The following is a 23077-nucleotide window of genomic DNA, read 5'->3' on the forward strand; positions in this document are numbered from 1 at the left end:
AGTGAATACTAGGAAAACGAGGGCAGGTATATGCCGAGTGTGACCAAAGTACTTAATTGAGCATACACTTGGTTGTCCCAAACTTTAGGTGGGGGTAGAAACAATATAGATGTGATTAGGTGTGAGGAGTCATATTTAAATCCTTCCTAGAAGCAATCAATAATACTTGTCCCTAGTAACCCAGTACCAAGTGAACTGATTTAATGTTGCTTTACTATGTTTCCCTTTTGGAAGTGCTTGTGCAAACTACTGTATCAATCCTAAAATAAAGTGTTTTCACTTTTTTTTTTTTTTGGTACTGGGGATTGAACTTGGGACCTTGTGCTTGCAAGGCAGGCAGCAGAACCATTGAGCTAAATCCCCAGCCCTCGTGTTTTCACTTTTTGCAGTAAGCGTGTAGAATACTGTGATTGACAGCAAGTTTCATAGGCAGACACTGTTTTGAGAGGAAATACTGGGGCAGGAATATACTTTCTGACATTTTAAGGTGGCCCCTCTGTGAGTTACTGCTGAGCACTGCATGGCTGCCACCTTTGTTTGCACCATCCTTGTACTACCAGTGCCGGAGTCATTGTGTGTAACGCCTTTTGGGATAATTTGTGTGTATGATGGATTCCATGCAAACTCAGTGTTTATTTCTTTTTCTATTACACTTTTAGAGACTGACATATAAAGGTGCTTTTTAAGCAACATGCAGGAAATTAAGCATTCAACTTCTGTTAAAACCACTAGGAACCAGGCTGCTGATGCTCCAGCTGGAGCAACGGAAAGGGGATCACAGGTGTGCAAGTAAATTGAAACAAAGACAGGGCAGAACTCAGATATTTATTCAGCTGTTGAAAGTTTCATGGGCAACTAGGCTATGAATAATGTGAATTGTTTTACTGAGAAATGGAGTTTAAACTACTCCATTTTATTTATGTGTATAAATAATAGTAAAATGCCCATTATTACTGTCTTGTGACCTGATTTTCCATTAATTGGTGTAATTGTGCCTCATTGAGAGAATGATACTGTCATTGAGCTTGAAACTCAGTTCCTTTAGAATATAAGGAAAGGCATTAAACTGATTCTTAATGGACTTTATTGCTTATTGATGCTTATTGCTTTTGAATTCTTTGATAATTCCTGAGATATAAGTAATGACTTTTCAGAGTATAGAATTATCAAAAAATTTACATTTAGATCATTTTGAATAAAGGAGTTTAGAGTAAAAGAGAAAAGCATAATCCCATAATAGGGTAAACGTAGCTCATGCTCTGAAGACATAACAATAATTTTATATACTGTATCTAAACACATTTACATAATACATAATAAAGCTGACAATTTTGTGACACAGCAAGTAAAAATTTTGCTGATTTGAAGCTTGCCAAATATGGTCAGCCTTTTTTTACTTGTAATCCATTTATTGGAAAACAGTTTGGTTATATTCTAAGACGATAATGCAGCAGCCTGGTGGTGTCAGTGGACTATGGATAGAGACCAGGAGTGAAATGAAAGTCTCATCTATCCTGTTCATTGTGCGTGATCTCACAGAAACACATCTGGGCACATTATACCCACTGCATCAGATCCTGAAATATGCACACAGTGTGAGTTTCTCATATTCAGTGATTTTTAAGGTAATAGATTCTGATTTTCCCGTTATGACCCTTGGAAATGCTATTTAACTTATATAACCCAAAAGTTCACGGACCTCATCAGCCTGTGGGTTCATATGAGGTCACTTATTATTGATGCTATAATCACAATGGTTGTGTGACTTTGTGAAGTCATTTAACCTTCTTAAAAACCTGTTAGCTCATCTGTAAAATGAAGATAATAATAGGACCAACATCATTTTGTCTGCAGATTAATGGAGATGATCCATATAAAGTTGAGTGCCCAGTACTTAAACATTTAAAAATAAATATTGTTAATAAAGATATTTTTCTATTCATTGGTTTGTACTCTTTTTTTACAAAGGGGAATTTGAGATGATAAAGGTAAAATTACAGTAAGGACTACATAGTAATTTTATTTATTTAGATGAATTTTCTTTTTAGTAAAATATCTGAAAATAATCACTAGAAGAGCAAGAGTTATCAATATTTCAAAATCTCAAATACATCTTTAAAAGCTGAGTTTTAGTATCTTTAAAAGTCACCAATTTCTAACGTGGAACATAGATTCAGTTTCACAGTTCCTTTTTGCTTGCAACATGACTAAAGTATAGTTTCCAGGCTGAATTGCTATCAAATTTTTGTAAATCATCCACTCTAAGAATGCTTCGTTCTAGAAAAGGCAAGTGCTGGGGAAAACTCAGCAAGCCCATGTAGCTTGTTCTTTGAAAACCAGCATTTGATGAGAGTGTTAACATGAGATGTAATTCCACTCAGTACAGGGATCACTGAACAAAATAGACGAGATGATTAAGCCATAGTTACACTCTGTTGTTGTAATTATTTTGCAAAGGAAAGGTACATATAACAAATAGAAGAAATATTTAAATATAGGCATACTGAGAAATAAAAAGCCATTGTTTAGAATGAACAACGTGTGAAGATCAGTGAAAATAAAAAGCAGTTTGGAAGTGTTTATATTGAAATAATTGGAAGAATGGAAACCATCAAGTATGACTCATCAATCCTAGGAAAGCTCTTTTGGCAAGATATTTTAAAAGGTGAAAAGTAAGAAAATGGTTGAATGAGTTAATGAAAGCCAAGAATATAGTATACTGCTATGGAAAAAAATCACACCAAGTTCTGAAGTTTAGTATAAAGCGTGTTATAATTAACTATCTTTAAGATTTAAGCTAATTGTTTTTTCTTGTCTTTAAGACAGTTTTCAAGGTCAGTCTCTCATGATGATAATCAAGAATCCCAAATACCTAACAAAAATTTTTGCAACAGGGTCTCCGTAGATCTACAAAGTACATATATCAACTGGGCATTTCATTGTTTAGTTATTAGGGTTTTATTTGCACTTAGTTTCAATCTAAAGGAATCAGGGATTTTAACCCTGGACAAGATTCAGTCTGTAGATTTTGAGCACTTACTTATTTTCCAATAGATGACTGCTAGCTTCTAGAGGCTCTCAAATTTTCACCTGTGGATAAAGTTCCCTTTAAAAAACTGGCATCACTTTGCATGATCTCTGGAGTTTGTAATCCCATTCCAAAGGGAACCTATAGTCAATGCTGGAAGTCACTTCTGCAGACCTTGTTAATGTTTGTAACAAGCCGGCAGTCACCACATTCAATAAAGCCAACAGGGTTTGTATCCCTAAAGCAATGACAGAAATGAGTTTACAGATATCTCAACTGCCCTGTGCCCTCTGGCCATTATCCTTTAGCTTCTCTGAGGAAGACCACAGGGCTAACCCGCTGTATCACATGATTTAGGAGGTCTGGAGGCCTCTGAAGAAGAAAAGCCTTCCTGCTGCCTCTATCTCTTCCATTTGCTGAGGCTGAGTGTCTGCAAAATTAGAGCTTCGCTGTGGCTCCTTCTGGTGTGTGGTCGTTTTACAATTTGCCAATTTCTTGCAGTGCCTTGGATTGCTACAATCTTATCATTTTCAAAAACTCATCATTACTTGTTCTCTCCGTGTAGATCATTTGTAGTTATGAGGAAAGCCTCCCTCTGCTTTTAATCTCACGCTGGGGTAGGGTTTCACGTTTTACTCCTCAAGTGCACTTCCACAAAAGAGAAATAAATAGGCATTCTGAGTCTCTCAAAACCAGAATGCTATCATAACTTTTTATCTCTTGCCACTCTAAACTCAAGGATGGGTAGAGAGGTGTTTTCTTTCTCTTATACTGAATTGCTATTAAATATAAGTACTGAATTTGGATTGACCAGGCAAAGAGGCAAATACACTGAGGAGCTACTAGATAGTCTTTGTCATCAATGATTGCTTTTATTAAGCAGAGAGATATTTCTGAAAGTGTAGGACTACATCTTCAGAAATCATACTCGTGCATAAATACATATAACATTTATATATATATATAAATATATATATATATGGATATGTATGTGTTTGTGTTTATCTCTTTCTATCTAATACAGTATACGTATTAACCTGAAGGAAGGCTGCCTGAACAGATGGAGGTCATGGGATAGATTTACAATTCAAATAACAATAGTGACACCAAATCCAGGGAATGCAGACATAAAATACTTCATATAAAATATTTGCTCATGTGCTGGATCTAGAAAACCCTGGCACTGAATCTAATGCATTCCTTGGTCGTCTTGCAAAAATCAGTTTCTATTAATGAAGTTATAGCTACTGAGAAACTGGAGTAGCCTTTTCCTTAAATGATTGTGACCCTAAATATTTGTCCTCACTCAAGAAGATTTGTTTTGGGGAAGTCTAGGGATATGATAAAACAGAGAAAGAAGTGTGCACATATGTATCAGGGAAGCCTACTAGGTCCCTCTGGATGAGCTGAAGAGATACTTTAGTCTGTTATCTAATGAATAAGAAAGCATAGGAATATGACAACTAAATCATAAGATGGATACTGTTAACTAGAGCTTTGATATGACAAAAAGAAAACTGGGCATTGTTGGATGAGATTTGGGCATTGTGAAGGTATATTTCTTAGAACTCAAATAAAATGTGAGTGATTCTCTGACCATAAGGTAGCAACTTATGTAAGATGCAAAGTTTTGCTAAGGGAAGTCTGACATGACATGGAAAACATTAGTTCAGGTAAATAAAAGGTGGAGATCTTATGTTGAATGAGATGTGGCTGTCCAAGGGCTCTAGTGAGCTCTGGACAGGTACTGAGTACAGAGAGAGATCATATTACAAATAATGCAGCAACATAGTCTTATCAGCTGGAGCAGCAACTTGTAGAGAACATAAACCCACATTACTATAATATATGTGAAAAGTAGCTATTTACCTTTTTAACAAATTTCTTTAAAATTTAATTTATTGGTACATTCTAGGTAGACAGTACAGTTACATTCATTACTGGGATCTTGTACCTTTTTTAAACAAATTTTTGAAGGAAGAAAAAACAACCTGCTTTTGCTTTGAGCATGTTAACTGGGAAATAATAGAATCATTTACATCTACTTTCCTTCTCCACTCAGGAGAATAACTTCAGAAGTGGAAAAGGTATAGTAAACATTATTGGAGTGGAATCGAAGCCTTGAAAAGCCAGTCTCTCAGTGGCATAAAGGCTATAGAAATAACTCGAAGGTCTGGTTTGACTATGCCTAAGGATCTTGGCCGTATCCCATGCAGTTCTCTGTTAAGCACAGTGTTTGAAGTAGTCAAAATAAAACAGCCCAAATGCTCCCTTTCGTCCCCATGTTCAGAGGGATGGGAGGAGGTGGGAGTTTGCCCTTGATGATGACTGGTAAAGTGGCATTTTCAGCCAGGGGCTGGCCACGACCTCCCATACAACTCCTGCCTTGTTGGTCATTGATCACATATATCCTCGTATCTGCATTGTGTAGTAACTTCAGTAGTTTTTAACATTTTCTTCAGAGAGAGGGGTTTTGCATTTTTTCCTGTGCCATTATGATCAGGTTCATCCTGTAATGGATTCCAATTTTTCTTCTGTTTTTACTTCTGTGGACAAAGATCTAAAGTTTTAATCCCATGATTCTGAAGTAAAATGGCTTAGAATCATAGTTTCGTTGTTCTAATTGCATTGAATTGAGTTTTTCCCCATGATAGATAATAAGATTTACTAAAAAAGCAAGTAAAACTGGGAATAATGACATTCTTTACTTTGTATTTCAATAGTTAGAACTACTTTTTCAGTGGAGGCAGGAGGAGCTCTATGTCCAGTTAGACTAAAAAGGAATCACACGAGTGTAGAAGACAATGCATAAAACAATGCAAAAAAGCGGAGGCCATGGAACTTTGTATCTCTGTCAGCTGCAGCATTATTCAGAATTTATGGTTGTGCCAGGCTTTGCACCTTCAAAACATTTCCCCAAGTATTTTAGGGTTCTCACATAAATATTGCTGTAGTAAGTATCATCAGCATTTAGTAGCTGTTTTTCAAGAATAGCCGAGTGACATTATTATGGTCTGTCATCAAACCAGGGGAGGAACAGAGAAGGCCAAAGTTGATCATTTCCAATAAAGAGGACCTTTATACAGACACACAAAGCAGTCTGTGCCAAACACAGCAATGTTATATGTTTCAATGTATGAGCAGCGCATTTGAGTTTTCTGTTTTTGTGCAGCGCTTTTTATACATTCTATCCAAATATTCCTAATGAGAGAGTAGAGTGAATTGTATTTACCTCATAGATATATTTTTGAAGTCTTACACTTATTTTTAAAAACTAGTATGAATGTTATATCCAATTAAAAGTGATTATAAAACACAGTAATATTTTGTTCTTGTCCATTTCTCAGCTGTCTCGAGAAACTCTCAGCACTTCTCATACCTCAGTGTATATAAGGATCACCTGGGAATGTCTGTTAAAATGTGAATTTCTGGTCTCTATATCATCCCTCCACCCCACATATTAATGAGTGTATTGTAACTAGAAATAAGTATACTAGAAGAGAGATTCTGATAAGGTGACCCAAATACTAAATATAAAAAATTTGTCTCCAGCACGCAGCTATGGAGTGTCCCACTACTTTTCTGTCGTAAGTACCACTTTAAAAGCTCTAAGGTGTTCAGTAAATATTAGTTGGGTGACTGTATCAGAAAGGTGTTCTTCACAATTTTAAATGCCAGCTCTTTTCTTTTAAAGTTGTGAAGAACACAACACCAGAGGAAACAATAGTTGTTACTTAATTCTTTTAATGTGGTTGTCGATAGGTGCATGTCCCTTTTCTTTAGAAATATTTGTCTTAATTAGATGGAAAGAAAGTCCAAAAATAACTATAGCAGTGTTGTAATAAAAATGAGTATTTGGGCCCATAGAATGTAGAATACAAACAGTGAACCTTGATATAAATTACTGAATTCAGTTAAAAATTGTGAAATGATATAATAACAAAAGGACAACATTAATGAAAGATATTAATAAGAGAAACTAGGATTAATTTGCGACAGTATGTGGACATTGTGTATTCCTGCTCAATTTTCTATAATTCTGAGAATACAAGCTTGTTAAATAAGCCAAAAGATGTTTGATAATAAAATAAAAAAATAAGATAGTATAAAAATAAATTAATAAGATCAATAGAATTTTCCTAATGTTTATCAAGAGTAGTATCTCAAGAATAGGAAAGTGGGGCCTGGCTTGCTACAGTTGGAAATAACATTTTTTCATGAATGTTTACACATAGCACTTCTAAAGAATTCTTTGAATTCAGCTTTATTATTAGTGAAATGAGATTTTTTCACTTAGAAACATACAATAAAACACAACTATCAGTAATCAAGCATGAACCTTCTAATAAATATTGCCCTAGAATTCACCTTGTTACAAACTAGAGTAGAATTGGTAAACATGTATTTGTAAGGGCAGAGGTGGAACAGAACTGTAGGGTAGATAAATTCTACCCAAGAATTTAAAAAATACTTTTACTGGCATAAGAAGACACGCTATAGCACCAGCCATTCAAAATTTGACAAGAGTGATGAGAAAGAAAGAGACAGCAAGCTTCTTAGAGCTAGGCTCACACATACTCAGCAGCTCAATTTAGAGAGGGGAAACAACAATTTTCGATTTATGTATGGCCTAAGTACCTAAATGATTCAATGTAGAATATCATAATGCAAACTCCTTTAGAATTATGCAGTCAGCACAAACAGCAAATTTGAATTGCTTTGTTTTAACCTTTACCAGGAATCTCTCTCCTCCATTTAGTGTTATAACAATCTAGGATCTGCTTCTATTTTGTTCCTAGGTCATTTTCATGTGCATTAATATATAGTTTACATGTATTTCTTCCCAAATAGGAAAGAGATGTTTGCACCTAGTGTTGGCACTGATCTTCTTTTCCTCTATTGATATGGAGAATATCATTTGCAGTTTTGTGAGGATGCTTTGTGACCACACCTCAGCAAGTTTAAGTGATTGTACCGTTAGGGCAAAATTTCTGGATGCCATTACCTAGACTAAATCTTTTAAAAAACCTGTTGAGCACCACAGCACAATGGTGTTTCACAGTCTTTAATGTGTGAACAAGCCACTGGAGGGCTTCTTAAAATGCAGATTCTGAATTGACAGGTCTCGGGTAGGACAGAACCTGCATTTCTGACAAATTCTCTTGTGATGCTGTGCAGCAGATATTCTTAGGAGCTGCTTCTTACCTGCTGTATGACTATTATCTGATCTCATCTTTTTATGTTTTTGTCCTTTAGAATAAACTGTGGGTACCCCAGAGATAAGGAGGCAGTCCAATTTTTTCATTGATTCAGATGCTCTAAGGATTTACTAATTGTTTTTTTTTCTTCTTACCTTCTATCTGTCTCTAAGGTGGATGGACATAAGACATTTGTAGGAACATCTCTAAAAACTGTACATGCTGCAGCTTGGCATGTGTGAAAAATTCTGAGTAGTGATGTGGTTAAATATAATTATCACAAAGACAACTTCATACTAAAGGCAACAAAATTTGGTTATTTTAAATAGCAAATGGAGGCAGGGACAAGGGGAAAAAATGAGAACTGAGACCTGTCATGTAAAGGCACCAGATCCCAATAATGAATGTAACTGTGCTGTATACCAAAAATGTACCAATAAACTCAATGAGGAAAATAAAAAAAAAAGCAAATGGAAGTGTGCTTTATAGTCATTTTTAAAAACCAAACTGATAACTAAGTGAACTGATACCTTAAATAGACATTTTCATGTATTTCGAGATGATTTGTCAGTGGTCTCTTCCCGTGGAATCCACTCTCCTCTGCAAATTTTTCTAAGATTTCATGACTAAGCATTTCACAACACTTATGTCATTATTCTTTTGTAAATATATTTAGCACACACAGACTGATCAATGCATTCACTGAGATCGTCTGCAATTCCAAATTTTCGTCAGATGCATGCTCTAGCCCTCAGAGAGCACTTTGCAGAGAAGATAAAGTCAGGGGAGGGGAGGGGAGGGGCTGGGAGAGTGAGAATAATGGGGAAGAAAAGACAGCTTCAGCGGAGGGAATTCACTCTGGAGGAGGAAAATGTGTCCTGCTTCCCAACCTTGCAGGTAGCATGTTTGGCTGCCATAGGAGCACATTATTTGTTCTTTTTCCCTGACACTGAACTAAAGAATGCATTGTGGGAAAACCCATCCTGACATATGACACAGTGCGAAGGAAGATCACAGCGTGAGGCAGCATCAAGGGGTTGACATGGCCTTGATGCACTCAGGCGCAGCAAGGGGCCTGCGGGATGAGTGGCTCTTCCAACCGGAGTCCGGGTGCAATTTGCACAATTCTCCTGAGAGCTCCCAGTGAAGCCCAAGCCCTGTAAACTGGGCCAAAGAGGAGAGCAAAGACCCTGCCCCCTGCCTGGAGACGCACAAAAGGAGGCATTTCAAAAGGGGCTTAGTTAAAAGGAGGAAAAATTATACACAAACATTAGAGGAAAATTGGAATGGATTTTTTAAAAGAATCTAACAGTACGAATGGGAGCAAAGGGAGGGGATGGAGAGAAAACTGAAAGTGCGGGGAACTGGATAGCAACGCACAAATCAAAGAGATGTGTTAAACTTTTTCCTCTTTCTTTTTTTAATTTGTATTTTAGCAGCAAAATCCTTGGGAATGCTGCAAGTGAACCTGATTTGTTTTGGTTAAGTATTCTTCCCTCTTACTCTCCTAACTTTTTAGCAGTTGCCCGTGTCCAGATGAAAGTCTACATCTTTCAAAAAGGGGGAGGGGAAAAACTAGCAAACCCAATCCGTGTTTCTTTTCTGTTTCTGAGCCACAGAGCCACTTCTAACCATCCTCCCTTGTTGCTCCTGCTCATCATAATATGACACATTTTGTTCATCAAATTTACATTTCAAAATTTTTGTATTGCTGCCATACATTAATTATTAATCTTCCACCAGTCCCTTCTAGTAGAAGCATTTTAAACTTTGATATCACTATCCATCCTGAAGAAAATAAGCTTTCATCATAACCCTTTCTATTAGGTATTTTCCTTTTCTTATCAGATGAATTAAGAACTCGCCCTGTACATGTGTTGGATAAGTACTCAGAAAAATCCAAATCCCACTGATTTTTAAATGGCAGCCTGAAACATCGCTGAGATTGAGAATGCCCATTGTTTTGCTAGAGTGACTGGAAGCTCTTTTGAACAGTTCTGGGTCATATGATAAATAAGAATTTTTACTGAGATTTAATGAAGGTTTAGGGATAAGATAGTAAAAAATTTATATTGTCCACCTGGCCACTGCATAAGCCAACTCAAACTGTTGGGACAATTATTTCAGTGTCCCCTGCTTTTTTTGTTTGTTTTGCTTTTTGGTACCGTGGGTCGAACTTGGGCCCTTACACTTAGGAGGCAGGAAACGGAAGCACTTAGCTAAACCCCTGGTCCATGTTCACTGCTTTTGAGTAGTCTTCTCTGTTTGCATCCTCAGGGCTTGCTTTAATGGTGCTTACTGATTGTTTTATATTTACCCATGAAAGACAGCTCAAACTTAATGATTTCAAGTTGTCTTCCTATAAAGGTTCTTCATGGTTAAGATATTTTTGTTTCAAAAATCAGCTATTAATATTTTAGGAAGGGTCACTCACCTCTAAGAATTTGAGAAGAACTAGAAGGGGAAAATGTATGTATACTTTTTTCATGTGCTTTCAGGGAGTTCATAGGACCCTGAAAGATTACACATGGGCCTTTTAAGAGTAAGAACTCTTAGACTTTAGATCAAGAACTCATGACTGTGATGTAAACATTCCTGGGCTCTGCTGTCCCCTCTCTGGCTCTTTCCTGCATGAATCCCAGATGAGGTCTGTGCTCTGTTTAATCCTCCATACACATGGTCTGAACACAAAGTCTGTGTCATTTCTTGAGTTTAGGAACTGTGCAGAATGTTGGATGCCAACTTTGTTACATGTTGACACAGAAGGTGGCATTATTTGGTGCTGAATTTTATTTGTGGTCCTCTTGATTTCAGTTTTTTATTTTGTTTAAGTAGTGTGTTTACAGAATATAACTGAAACATCATAGTTCATGGAGGAAAACCCACAAGCTTTGGAGACAGGTGAGATATTGTTTACACTATGACATAACTATGACCTTGAGCAAATCACTTCATTTCTCTGGACTTCAGGTTCCTAAAAATAGCTATTGGTTAGAAAGTTCTTGCTAGCTAAGTGCTTAATATACCATTTTTAATCATTACAATGCTCCTGGGGACAATGCCTTTTACTCTCAGTTTATAGTTAAAACAAAACAAAACAAAAACAGTGAATTCAGAAAGATGGGAAGAGTAGAGTCTGGATTTGAACTGAGGTAAATCCCACTGAAAAGACTAAGTTAAGTTCCTTTGCTCTTCTTTGTTCTATGCTTTTTAAAAATGAGGCCAGGGTCTCCAACTCAACTCAAAAGTTCCACAGTTTTAAGTTATTGTGCTGGACCCATATTAACTAATACATATTATAACGCAGTGATGGCAAACCTTTTACAGACAGAGTGCCCAAACTGCAATCCCAAACCCAATTATTTATTGCAGACTGCTAACAGCAATGAATACTGAGGCTTTAGCTTGGAAAAAGTAGCTTATACATTAAAACAGAAACACAATTACAGAGCTTTCAGTGATACAAACAGTCTGCTGTGACACTCATGCCATAGCTTTGCCATCACTGTTCTAAGTCCATATATCAGACAGAGTGCCCAAACTGCAATCCCAAACCCAATTATTTATTGCAGACTGCTAACAGCAATGAATACTGAGGCTTTAGCTTGGAAAAAGTAGCTTATACATTAAAACAGAAACACAATTACAGAGCTTTCAGTGATACAAACAGTCTGCTGTGACACTCATGCCATAGCTTTGCCATCACTGTTCTAAGTCCGTATAATTTTGTTTTGTTTTGCTTTTTGAGACAGGGTCTCACTATGTAGTTGAGACTGACCTGGAACTCACTATGTAGCCCAGGCTGGTCTCGAATTCACAGCGATCCTTTTGCCTCAGCCTCCGGAGTGCTGGAATTACAGGTGTGTGCCACCATGCCCAACATCTTATAATGTTTTTGAAACAGCTTTATAGAGGTATAATTGACACACAGTAAACCACCCATTTAATATGTATCTTTTGGTGAGTTTAGATCTATTATAAAAGTGTGAAACTATCATCAAGATCAGGGTAATGAATATACACTTACTCTCTAAAGTTTCTTTTTCCCTTTTTAAATCTTTCCTTCCACATTCAAAAGCGACCACTCATGCCCCTTGTATCATTATAAATTAGTTTATTTTTTTCTTGAAGTTTTAAAAGAGAAAAGTTTGTTGCTCATTGTGATTTAATTTTTATATCCCTGGAGAGTGAACGCATTAGGCAAATACCATGTGCTTATTCACGATTTATACATCTTCTTTGGGGAAATGTTTGCTTTAACTGAATTTTTGTTAGTGGAATTTTGAGAAGTCTTTATATATTCTGAGTAAGACATTTGCTAGGTATATGATATAAAATTACGTCCTTTCAATTTGTGGCCCATAAAGTCTTACAGAGCACAAGTTTTTAACTTTAATGAAATTTGATTCACCAATTCATTCTTTTATGATTATAATTATATCTTTTTTTTTTTCTTGCCTAACCCAAGGTCCCAAAGCCTTTCCTGTAGAAATTTTATAGCTGCAGTTTTTATAAAGGTTCACAATCCATTTGGGGTGAATTTTTGTATATGAGTCAAAATTTACTTTTTCTTTGCATATGGATATCTAATTTCCTAACACTGTTTATTGAGGAGTCTGTCATTTCATTAATTAATTGCCTTTACAAATATGTAAAGACTTAGTTAGAAGTATTTCTAGAGATCATTTGTGGACTATTTTGTTCTATTCATCTCTTTATCTTTTCATCAATTACCAAATTGTCTTGATTATGATAGCTTGAAATGACGTAGCAGTAGTCTTCTAATTTTTCTTTTTCAAAGTTGCTTTGAGTATTTTTAGGTCCATATAATTTTTCTCTGAATCTTATTAGCTATTTGTCAAGTTCTGCAATAAATCCTGCTGAGGTTTCATTAGGAATATATTAAATTTTTAGATGAATTTGAGAGGAATTGACCTTGTAACAATATTGACCTTTAAAACCCATGAACATGGTAATTTTCTTTGTTTTAAAATCTTCTTTGTCTGATACTCAGCTTTATTTTGATTTTATGTTAACATGGAGTAACTTTTCTATTCCTTTAATTTTATTTTATTTGTGACTTTATACTGAGAATTTCCACTTTTTAAGTGGGATTACTTAGGGCATCAATATTTAGGATGCATATTTGTATATTTAGATTTAATTCTATAATCTTGCTATTTGCTTTCTATTTACTTTATCTGTTGTTTATTACTTTTTTCCTTTTATCTGCCTTTTCTGTAAATTGACTTTTTAGATTTTATTTACTCTTTTTGTTAAACACTGTCCTTTTTATTTTAACAATGATTTAAGGTTAATGGGATACACCTTAATTTATATTTTGTCTATGATGAAGCCATGTTGTATCACTTCATGTATAGTATAAAATCTTATAATAATGCAATTCCACTTCCCTTCAGACCTTTTTTATCATTGCCATGTATTTTATTTAAGCTCTGTGCTCTTTTGTTATTTGGATTTATACAATTATGTTAAAAAAGAAGTTTATATAATAATTAGAAGCATATTTACCCTTGTAGTTACAATTTCCCGTACTCTTCCTTCCATTATGTAGGCATCTTTTGTATCTGGTATAATTTCTCTTCACTCTGAAGGATTTTTATATTTTCTTGTCAATGGGAAATTGGCTTTTAATTTGTCTTTATTCCTTTTATATATATAACATGTCTTTCCTATGGCTGCTTTCAATACTTTTTTCTTTATTATTATTTTGAGAAATTTAATTATGGTAGGTTTAGTATACTTCTTTTGGTGTTTCTTGTGCTTAGTGTTCTGTGGATTACTTTCATCAGTGGACTTATTGTTTTCAATCAAATTTGGAAAGAATATGGCCATTATTTCTCTAATTTTTTTTTCTGGCTGAGAATCTACTCCAATTGTATTTTCTTCCTTTTTTTTTTGTTTTTGTTTTTTGTTTTTTGTTTTTGTTTTTTGTTTTTGTTTTTTGGAGACAGGGTCTCACTATGTAGTTGAGACTGACCTGGAACTCACTATGTAGTGCATGCTCGTCTAGAACTCACAGCGATCCTCCTGACTCAGCCTCCTGAGTTCTGGGATTACAGGTGTGTGCCACCATGGCCAGCTTGTATTTCCTTCCTTCCTTCCTTCCCTCCCTCCCTCTTTCCTTCCCTTCCCTTTCCTCCCTCCTTCCTTCCTTCCTTTTTTTCATCAGGGATCCAACTCAGGGCCTTGTGCAGGCAGCGGCACCACTGAGCTAAATCCCCAGCCCTGTACTCTTTCTTTGGTATTGAGAGTTGAACCCAGGGGCTCATGCCTGCTAGGAAGGTATTGTATCACTGAATTAAATTCACAGCTCTGTAATTATATTCTTAAAAATGTCTTACAGCTAGTTGATGCTTTGCTCATTTTTAAATTCTCTTTTCTGTCTGAATTTTCTTTTTCATAGTTTTATTACTTTTTCTACAAGGTCAGCAACTTTCTGAAATTTAGAATCCAATACTATATTCAGTGGACTTTTCATTAAACACATTGTAATATGTATCTCTACAAGTTCGATTTAGGTTTCTTTATTCCTAAGGTTTTTGTATACTGATTATCTGTTAGAGTTGCTAATTTTTCTGTCCATAGTAAGTCATAGTTTTTGCACTTTTTCATGCCTGATTTTTTTTTTTTTTTTTTTTTTTTTTGTACTGGGGATCGAACTTGGTACCTTTTGCTTGCAAGGCAGGTGGAGGAAATGCTTGATGATTTTTGATTGGATGTCAATCCTCGTGAAGTTTAGCTTGTTACTTAAAATTACTATTAAACTTAGTAAGTACTAATTAACTGATTACTGGTAACTTACTAGTTAGTATTAAGCTTTTTAACATTTATCTATTTCAAAGTAGAGTCTTAAATATATTCACTTTCCAGTCACTGGGTCATAACAGCTAACACTCATGACTTAAAGGAGAAGAGGGTTATTTTGGCTCATAGTCTCAGTCCAGGCTTCAAAGCAGAAATGGCGCAGTGGAAGGGAGTGGTGGAGGAAGGTTGTTCAACCCGTGGCAGCCGGGAAGCAGAGAGCAAAGCGAGGAGCCAGGGCAGGGATATCCCCCAAGTGATCCACCTCTGCTGACCAGGCCCAATGTCCTACCAGTACTTTCAGCTATGAACTCGCAGTGCACACAGCACGCCGTATTCCCACCAGCCAATAACCTCCCCAAAGCCCAGCCTTTGAAGACATGGAAATTTTGGATGATATTTTAGATCTGAATAATAACACTCAGTGTGACACTTTTTAGTCTGTTGTTTTCATTTTGCTTGCCAGACGGGTCTGGAACAGTGCTCAGTCTATGACTTATTATTCCTTGGTACCAAGGCAAGACCTTTTTGTGTACCCTGCCAAATGCATTGTGAGTTCTAAGGTATTCCAAGATGTCTGCACAAACAGGTCCTATTTCTGCCTATGAGCTCTGGACACTATTAACTCTATTCCGTTCACATGATTCTTTCCTTGAAAATCTACTTTTCTCATACATACTCACAGGTAGATAATCATTGGAAGTTCTAGGGCAGCCCTAGTCAATTTTGGAAGCTCTCTATTTTTGGACTCAGAGGCTGAGATTATGCAGGAAAGTGGGACTTGAGAGAATGAGGGTGCTTTCTTTAAGTGGAGAGAAGACAGAAGTATGTTCAGGCAGGAGAATTTCCAGAAAATAACATATAAAGAACTACCTAAGTAAAAGAAACGGTCCAAGAGAGTGAGAGAACTCATTCATTTTAAACAGAAGTGTTTTCTTGTGGTATGGAAGAATGCAGTCCTTTTGGAAAAATGGGCCAGTGCCTCATATGGACATTTGACTCAGAGCAATGAAGGCTGGAAGCAAGTTCATCTATTTAACTCACATGTTTAAGGTTTTTCCTGTGTTAAAGAGTACTCAATAGTGGGTAGACAGAGGTACCTGGTTCTGTCTGAAGGAGCTCATTTTTGCAGGCGCTATACAAGTGGAACAAAGCACAGAGTCAAAAGTTTTTGCTTTATTTCTTAGGGAGCAGGAATCCATGGACTGCTTATGCACAGAGGCCTGATGAGATGAAAGCTATGGTTTCGGAAGAATTTACACGTTGGGTGTTACACATATGAGGTCAGTAACAGAGTGGAGAAATCAGCGGGAAGAACATTTCAGGACTGGACTTGAAAGGCTGAACTGAAGGCAGTGGGGATGAACCAGAAGGGATAAGTACCAAGGAAGAAGATGGACTGGATTTGCAAGAGTTTGTATGCAAGGTGAAGACAGGGAGCAGCACAGGATTACTTGAAGGCTTTGAGGAGGCTTGATTGATGGAGTGCTGATACCAGAAATAGAAATGACAGAAGAGGAACTTGCTTCAGAGTGAAGATGACAAATTTATTTTTAGGTGTTTGAATTTTGAAGTGACATGGCATACCAAGCTAGATATGTACATCTGTTGGTTGAAAATATGGAACTGTGAAGGGAGTTCAGGGCTCAGGATATAGATTTGAGGGGTCATTGAATAAAATTAAAGATCACTTTATTCATTTGCCATGTGATTAGTATCAACATCTTTTCAGACGCTGACCTTGGCATTGGAATGCATAGAACAGAGGCATGCCCTCTATCTTCCAGGAGTGGATAAACTGGAGATAACTTCTAGCACTGTATCACATGCCTACCAATCCTAACAGTCAGGAGGCTGAAGCAGGAGGATCCCAAGATTGAGCCGTCAGCTCAGGTAACTTAGTGACCTAGTGAGAACTGTCTCAAAATAAAAAAGAAAGGAAGGAAAAAAGGCTGGGTATATTGCTCAGTGTGAAGGCCCTGGTTTCAACTCTCAGTACTAAAAAAAAAAAAAAAAAAAAAAAGGAATGGGGGAGAGGGGGAAAGTTCTGATAACTGGTGAGAAACAGGCAAAATCAGAAAATCACGAATAGACCCCACTATCAATACTTCTGCAACACTAGGTATATAATGCAAAACTATTTTAAGGAAAATTAGCACAAAAAATAAGAATTAAGTCCCTCAAGGGACTGAATATAATTTAAATCATTGATCATTAAACTTGAATCATTAAACATTTTCTAAACTATATTTGTCCTTAATTCTTGCCTCTTTTGCTACTACTACACTTTATCATCTCATGGTCTCATGACAGAGAGTTTCCTAAGCTGGAAATCCTCTATGCTCTCGCTTAGTTAGCTGATTTTCTGTGTGGTTGTGGCACCTGTTCTCCCTCTATGTGAAGGGGCAGATGGCTGAGTCAGACGCTGGTGACGAGCGGGGGGGTGGGCAGCCTGTGTCTCACATGGGGGCTGTCGGTGGCTGGATGACACCTGGCCAACAGCCCACGCACCTGAAGAGGCTCTTCTTGCCCACTTTCAGGTCCAACGGGCTTATTGCCCTGTTGTCTACTTTCATGTAGATCTTTTTCTTTTTATTTCTCTTTCGCAGTCTTATACCCAGAGTTTTTCAGTAGTATGAATTGTCTGGTGAAATTGATGTTAAAATTATATTCCTAGAGCACTTTGTAGTGTGTAGTCTTTCATATATTTCATATACTCATTTGATCCTCAAAAAATAATCCTATAAAAATCACTTTGTGCTATATAATATATAGAAAACACACTGAGATGAAAAGAAACCCAAACAACTGTTGGTCTTTATCAAGACTATTCAGTAAGAAATTTGTGGCTGAACTGCATTATCTGAATTCAATTCTGGGCTAACAGTAGAGATTAGAGAAAAGTATGTAAAGACTCTATACTACATAATTTTTGAAGATATCAAAGCTGTTCAACAAGACATGAACATAGGTATTATTTTTTAAAATTACATTTAAAATATTTAAGTATTTAGAAAATAAAACAAACCAAAATAAGTGTTTTGAAATTTAACTCCATTTTGGCTTTACGTTTAGAATTTAATCTTTTAGTGTTGGTGGCAAGCTTAGGTTCATACATTCTCCATCCTCCTTGTAATCAGCACTAAATTCTCAGACCAAAAATAAATCAGGATATACGTCTGGCAAATCTAGATACCTGTGTGGATTTAGAAGCATGTTTAGAATATAACTGAAGTGCCATACTAGAAATCATTAGTGGGTAGAGAACAAGCCAGATCAAAGCTAAGATTCATTACTATATAATATTTTTATTCCATCATCAAAATATTCCAAACACCATCAAATCATTAATTTATTCTTAGTAAGTATAGTCTGGGAGAGATTAGAGTTATAATCATTATTTCCTAATAATATAAGAAGAATACCAAATTTCTATCTGATATTTACCATTTTACTGAAGAGCTCGGTGTTTTTTCTTATATGTTAAAAAAAAAACATGAGCTGTTTTTGACACAAATTACAAACACATAATAATATTTCTGGGATATATTTCAGTCTCTAGTTTATGTGTCTTAGAATGAAATAATAGATTCAAAAGAAAACATTCTAGTTTAGCCTCAAATTAAGAACAAGTAACTATAAACAAAGTGCTTGATTAATGAAAATAAGCAGCACATATGGGCTTCTGCTGCAGATGTTATACCCTGGAGTATGCCTTGATTTCTTTTCAACTAAAGATAGTAGCAAAATCCAATAGATGTGGAATAATATATGAGGATCAAATGAGTATATGAGTCACACTGGAATGAATGAACTCTATGTATAAATAAGAACAAGAGTAATTTCAAGAAGACTTTTCTAACCACTAAAACTAACAAGAGTTGGTCCTATCACTTTTGGTTTTAAAACAGCAACTTCCCCCCAACCTGCTGATTCCCCCTTTTCCCCACTGTTTAGGTGCTTTGTTTTTCTACATAGTGCTGCACACATGTATGTGCTGCTTCTGGTAGGAAGAGAAAAGAATGGTATTTTATTGAGCACTTGATATGTGCTATACTCTTACATTCAGTATCTATATAGTTTAAGAAAACACACAAGCCCCAATATTTGCATTATTTCTGAAATGTACAGCTCTACTTTTTCTAGATTATGAGAACTTGTAATCCTTACCATAACCTTTTCTTTTGCAAACCTTCATTGAACTCCTACTTTGAATCCAAATTGGTATCATTTTCTTTATTCTAAAGGAAACACCGAGAGAAGCCAGTTCCCGTGCATGACAGCACGGTGAGGATTTAAATCTGGGCTTTCTGATTTTTCAAGACTAATTTGAATACAAACTGTGGGGAAACTATGTCCCCTCCATGAGCTATCCTGGCTGTACCAGGAGTGTTGTTTCCTCCTCTGCCCATGGGCCAATAAGTAGAGGGGAAGAGGAAATCTGTAGGGGTAAGGTAGCCCAGGGGGATCTGATTACAGACACTGTTTCTAAACAGTGAAATCCTCACAGACCCAATTCTCCATTAAGATGTTTATATTTTTAAAAAGAAATTTGTTAGCTGTAAATATGCAGGGGATGTCCCATTCCTTTAAAAATAATGTTTTGTTACAAAGAGGATCAGGGCTGTAGTAGGAAAGAGGTGTGGATACTTTACAGTGACAACCATGGGTTCAGACTTCACACAAGACCTTTGGTACTGAAGGGAACTGAGAAAGACCTATGCATCACTGGTACTAGTGCAGAAAACATCAACTATTTTTGATGGTTGAGTTTTACTGGTGGGTTGGTAGCTCCAACCAATCAAATTTATCTTGAAGTCTGGCTTACTTTCAGTAGTACTTACTTACAGTAGTTACCTTCTATTCATGTTGGATGTGTTCTATAAACCCTAAGATAATACTTAGGGTAGTACCAAACCCTATATATACCAATATTTTTCCCCCTGCATTCATATCTATGCTAAAGTTTAATTTATAAATTAGGTACAATAAGAGACTAACTGTATTGTTTAGCTTTCTGTTGCTGAGACAAAATATCAGACATATACAGATTTCAGGCAGTAGATTGGCTTTTTTCTGGGAGCAAAGGGAAACAAAGACATTGGTTTGTGGAAATCTCACTTTTTAACAACTAAAGGAGGAAGAGTTTACTCTGACTCATGATTTCAAGAGGGACTAGTCCATGACTAGTTACAAAGCAGAAACATCATGGTGAAAGGGTGTGACAGAGGAAAGCTGCTCAACTCATGGAAGCCAGGAGACACAGGGAAAGAAGCAGAAAGGAAGGAAATAAGAACCAGATATAGTCTTCAAGATTATGCCAGGAGGATCCAGCCACATACACCTAGAAGTGTGCTTTAGTAATCCTCTGGGTGTCTCTTAAGCCAATCCGGTTGACGATCAAGATTAGCCATCTTGATTTATCATATGAACAATAATAATTGATAACAAAATAGAATAATGTATCTCAATAAATGTTTTGTGAATGTGGAATCTCAATCTCTCTCTCTTATGGTGATGATGTGATATGATACTTAAATGCCTTATGGCTTGTCTTACTATGTCCAGAATTCCAGCCTTGCTATATGCGTTTTAGGGCTATTATTAAGTAAGCCCTATAGAAGAAGTCTACATATATAAGCCCTATAGAAGTTTTTTTCCCTGAATATCTTCTTTTGTCTCCTACAAAAGTGAGATTAGAAAATATAGTCAGTTTGTGGTACTTTCCACTGAAGGGTTCATACACTTACCTCTACAAGGGCATAAGGTACCACATGAATAGCTTTAAATGATCAGATGTCTCAGATGAACTCTGGGCAGATACAGCTTTCATTCCATTCCTGCTGCCAGTGCCTTCACTAGGCAATCATATTCTAAACTGTAGATGCAGTAAACATAAATTTGGATTGAAAAGGCCATGGGTGCCATTAACTCTATTGCCTTGTGTTTCTCACAGTCCTCGATTTATTTTGATATTTTAATTTCTACTAGTTTAGACATTGGCTTACAAAGAAAGTGGCAGACCTCTGGATCTCCCTTCTGTATCTCATAACTCTCCCTTTAGATCTTTACGTTCTTGCCAGAGGGAGTACCACAGAAATCTTTTCCCTGGTCCCAGTGTGTAAAATGAAATGCTGAGTCCCTACAATACTGAAAGGCAACAGCAAGGGAAATGGTCATTTCTAAGTACAGGTTGGGTCTGGGGTTTGGCTGTGGTGAAAGACAGATGTTTTATTTAACTACTGTTGGGTAACAAACCACTGTAAAATTTAGTGTAAAATAACGATTTATTATCTCGTGGTTCTATGGGATGACTAGTAGTAGGCTCTCTTGCATTTGTAGTCAGATGGAGGCTGCAGCTGCGTCACCTAAAGGCCTTGCACATTGAAGATTATATCTCTGGCAGTCCTCTAAGAGAGTTGGATGAGCTAGGACAGGCCTGGGATGTCTTTCCACCATTTAGCCCCTCGATCTGGCTCTGGATTATTCAAAGCAGATGAGCTCAGCGTTGTCAGACTTTATATAGTGATGAGTTTTCCTTGGACCGACAAGTTCTAGAAACCAAGAGGTGAGTTGCAAAGAAGTATTTTCACAGTCTGGCTTCTGGAGTCATGTGACACAGCTTCTACCACATTTTACTGGCCAACAGCAAGTCACAAATTCAAGGGGAGGGCATCTGTACAAGGATATGAATCCAGGTAGGACATATAGTTCATGGCAGAGCTAACTTTATAGTCTAGCAACCCTAGCAGACCAAAGTTTTATGAAAATTTCAGACCAAACTGGTTTTTGGTCTTTAGCAATGCCCACAACAACATGAAAGAATTTCTAGACTGAAGATAGGTGTTGTGAGTCCATTCTACAGTTACACACCACAAAGTGCCCTTGAAGTTCCTGTAAAAAATGTACAGGAGGCCGGGGATTTAGCTCAGTGGTTCTGATGCCTGCCTTGCCTGTGGTGAGGACCCGTGTTCAATTCCCTGTACCAAAAAAAAAAAAAAAAAAATAAAAAAAAAAAAAAAAAAAAAAAAAAATTGTACAGGAGACTGCTTCTGTGGTGAGGGAAGGTTTGGCCCTTTGTTGGAAGCCATTATTTTAAAACTACAAAAGGCAGCATCTAAGTGGAAGGATTTGGTAGATTTTTAAGGGAAATCTGCATCTATAAACAAGTGAGTAGTGCTTTTACAGTCCTATGGCTGGATTCCCATAGGATTAGTGCTATTAATAGTAATAAATGTGCCAGGTGTGGTGGCGCACGCCTGTGATCCCAGCACTTGGGAGGCTGAGGCAGGAGGATCGCTGTGATTTCAAGACCAGCCTGAGCTACATAGTGAGTTCCAGGTCAGTCTCAAGTACATAGTGAGACCCTGTCTCAAAAAAACAAAACAAAACAAAAATAGTAATAAATGCAAAACAGGAATAACACAGAGAATGCAGGGCTATTTCTCAGACACATGGTCCATTTGTGGCATCCTCTCACTTCTCAGTATGGAGGAATTTATATGTGAAATCAGCTTGCTGACACATTGCATTATCATCGATCTTCTGAGTGTATGGAGTTTTGCACAGATGGGCTATGTGTGGGGCAGAGAATGAGCAAATCGCAGCTCTCAGGCTGCCCAAGAGACTGTCTTCTCAGTTTTTCAGCATCTTATCTCTTTCCCTCATAGGCCTCACTTCCTCTCAGTGTTTTGAATTTTGATGATAATGATAATGATAATGATAATAATAGGCACTTCTCGGAAGAAATACAAATGGCCAATATATATGTGAAAAAATCTTCATCATCTTGACCAGTAGAGGAAAATTAAAACAACACTGAGATTCTACCTTACCTTGGAAAGAGTGGGCCATGGTCAAAAGTTAAGTAATAGAAAATGCTGCTGGGCGTGGTGGCACACACCTGTAATCCCAGCACTGGGGAAGCTGAGGCAGGAGGATCACTGTGAGTTTGAGGCTAGCCTGGGCTACATAGTGAGTTCCAGATCAGTGTCAACAACATGGTGAGACCCTGTCTCAAAAAGCC

General features: G+C 36.8%; 1 long non-coding RNA gene across 5 annotated transcripts in view; it reads left to right on the forward strand.

Moving 5' to 3' along the window:
- LOC104871474 overlaps positions 1-23077 on the forward strand; it is a 236486-nt gene that overhangs the window by 64570 nt on the left and 148839 nt on the right. For 2 of the 5 annotated variants that reach the window (XR_782875.1, XR_002025798.1), the window contains one exon: positions 16239-16758. The exons of 2 other annotated variants lie outside the window; for them this stretch is intronic. This is a non-coding gene — a long non-coding RNA (uncharacterized LOC104871474). Of the gene's footprint in view, positions 1-16238; positions 16759-16783; positions 16945-23077 lie in introns of those variants that run through there. One more of the 5 variants, XR_782876.1, reaches the window with a different exon arrangement.

The sequence above is a fragment of the Fukomys damarensis genome, unplaced genomic scaffold (genome assembly GCF_012274545.1).
Source record: "Fukomys damarensis isolate Sample0158 unplaced genomic scaffold, DMR_v1.0_HiC HiC_scaffold_14, whole genome shotgun sequence".
In the NCBI taxonomy this organism is placed as follows: domain Eukaryota; kingdom Metazoa; phylum Chordata; class Mammalia; order Rodentia; family Bathyergidae; genus Fukomys; species Fukomys damarensis.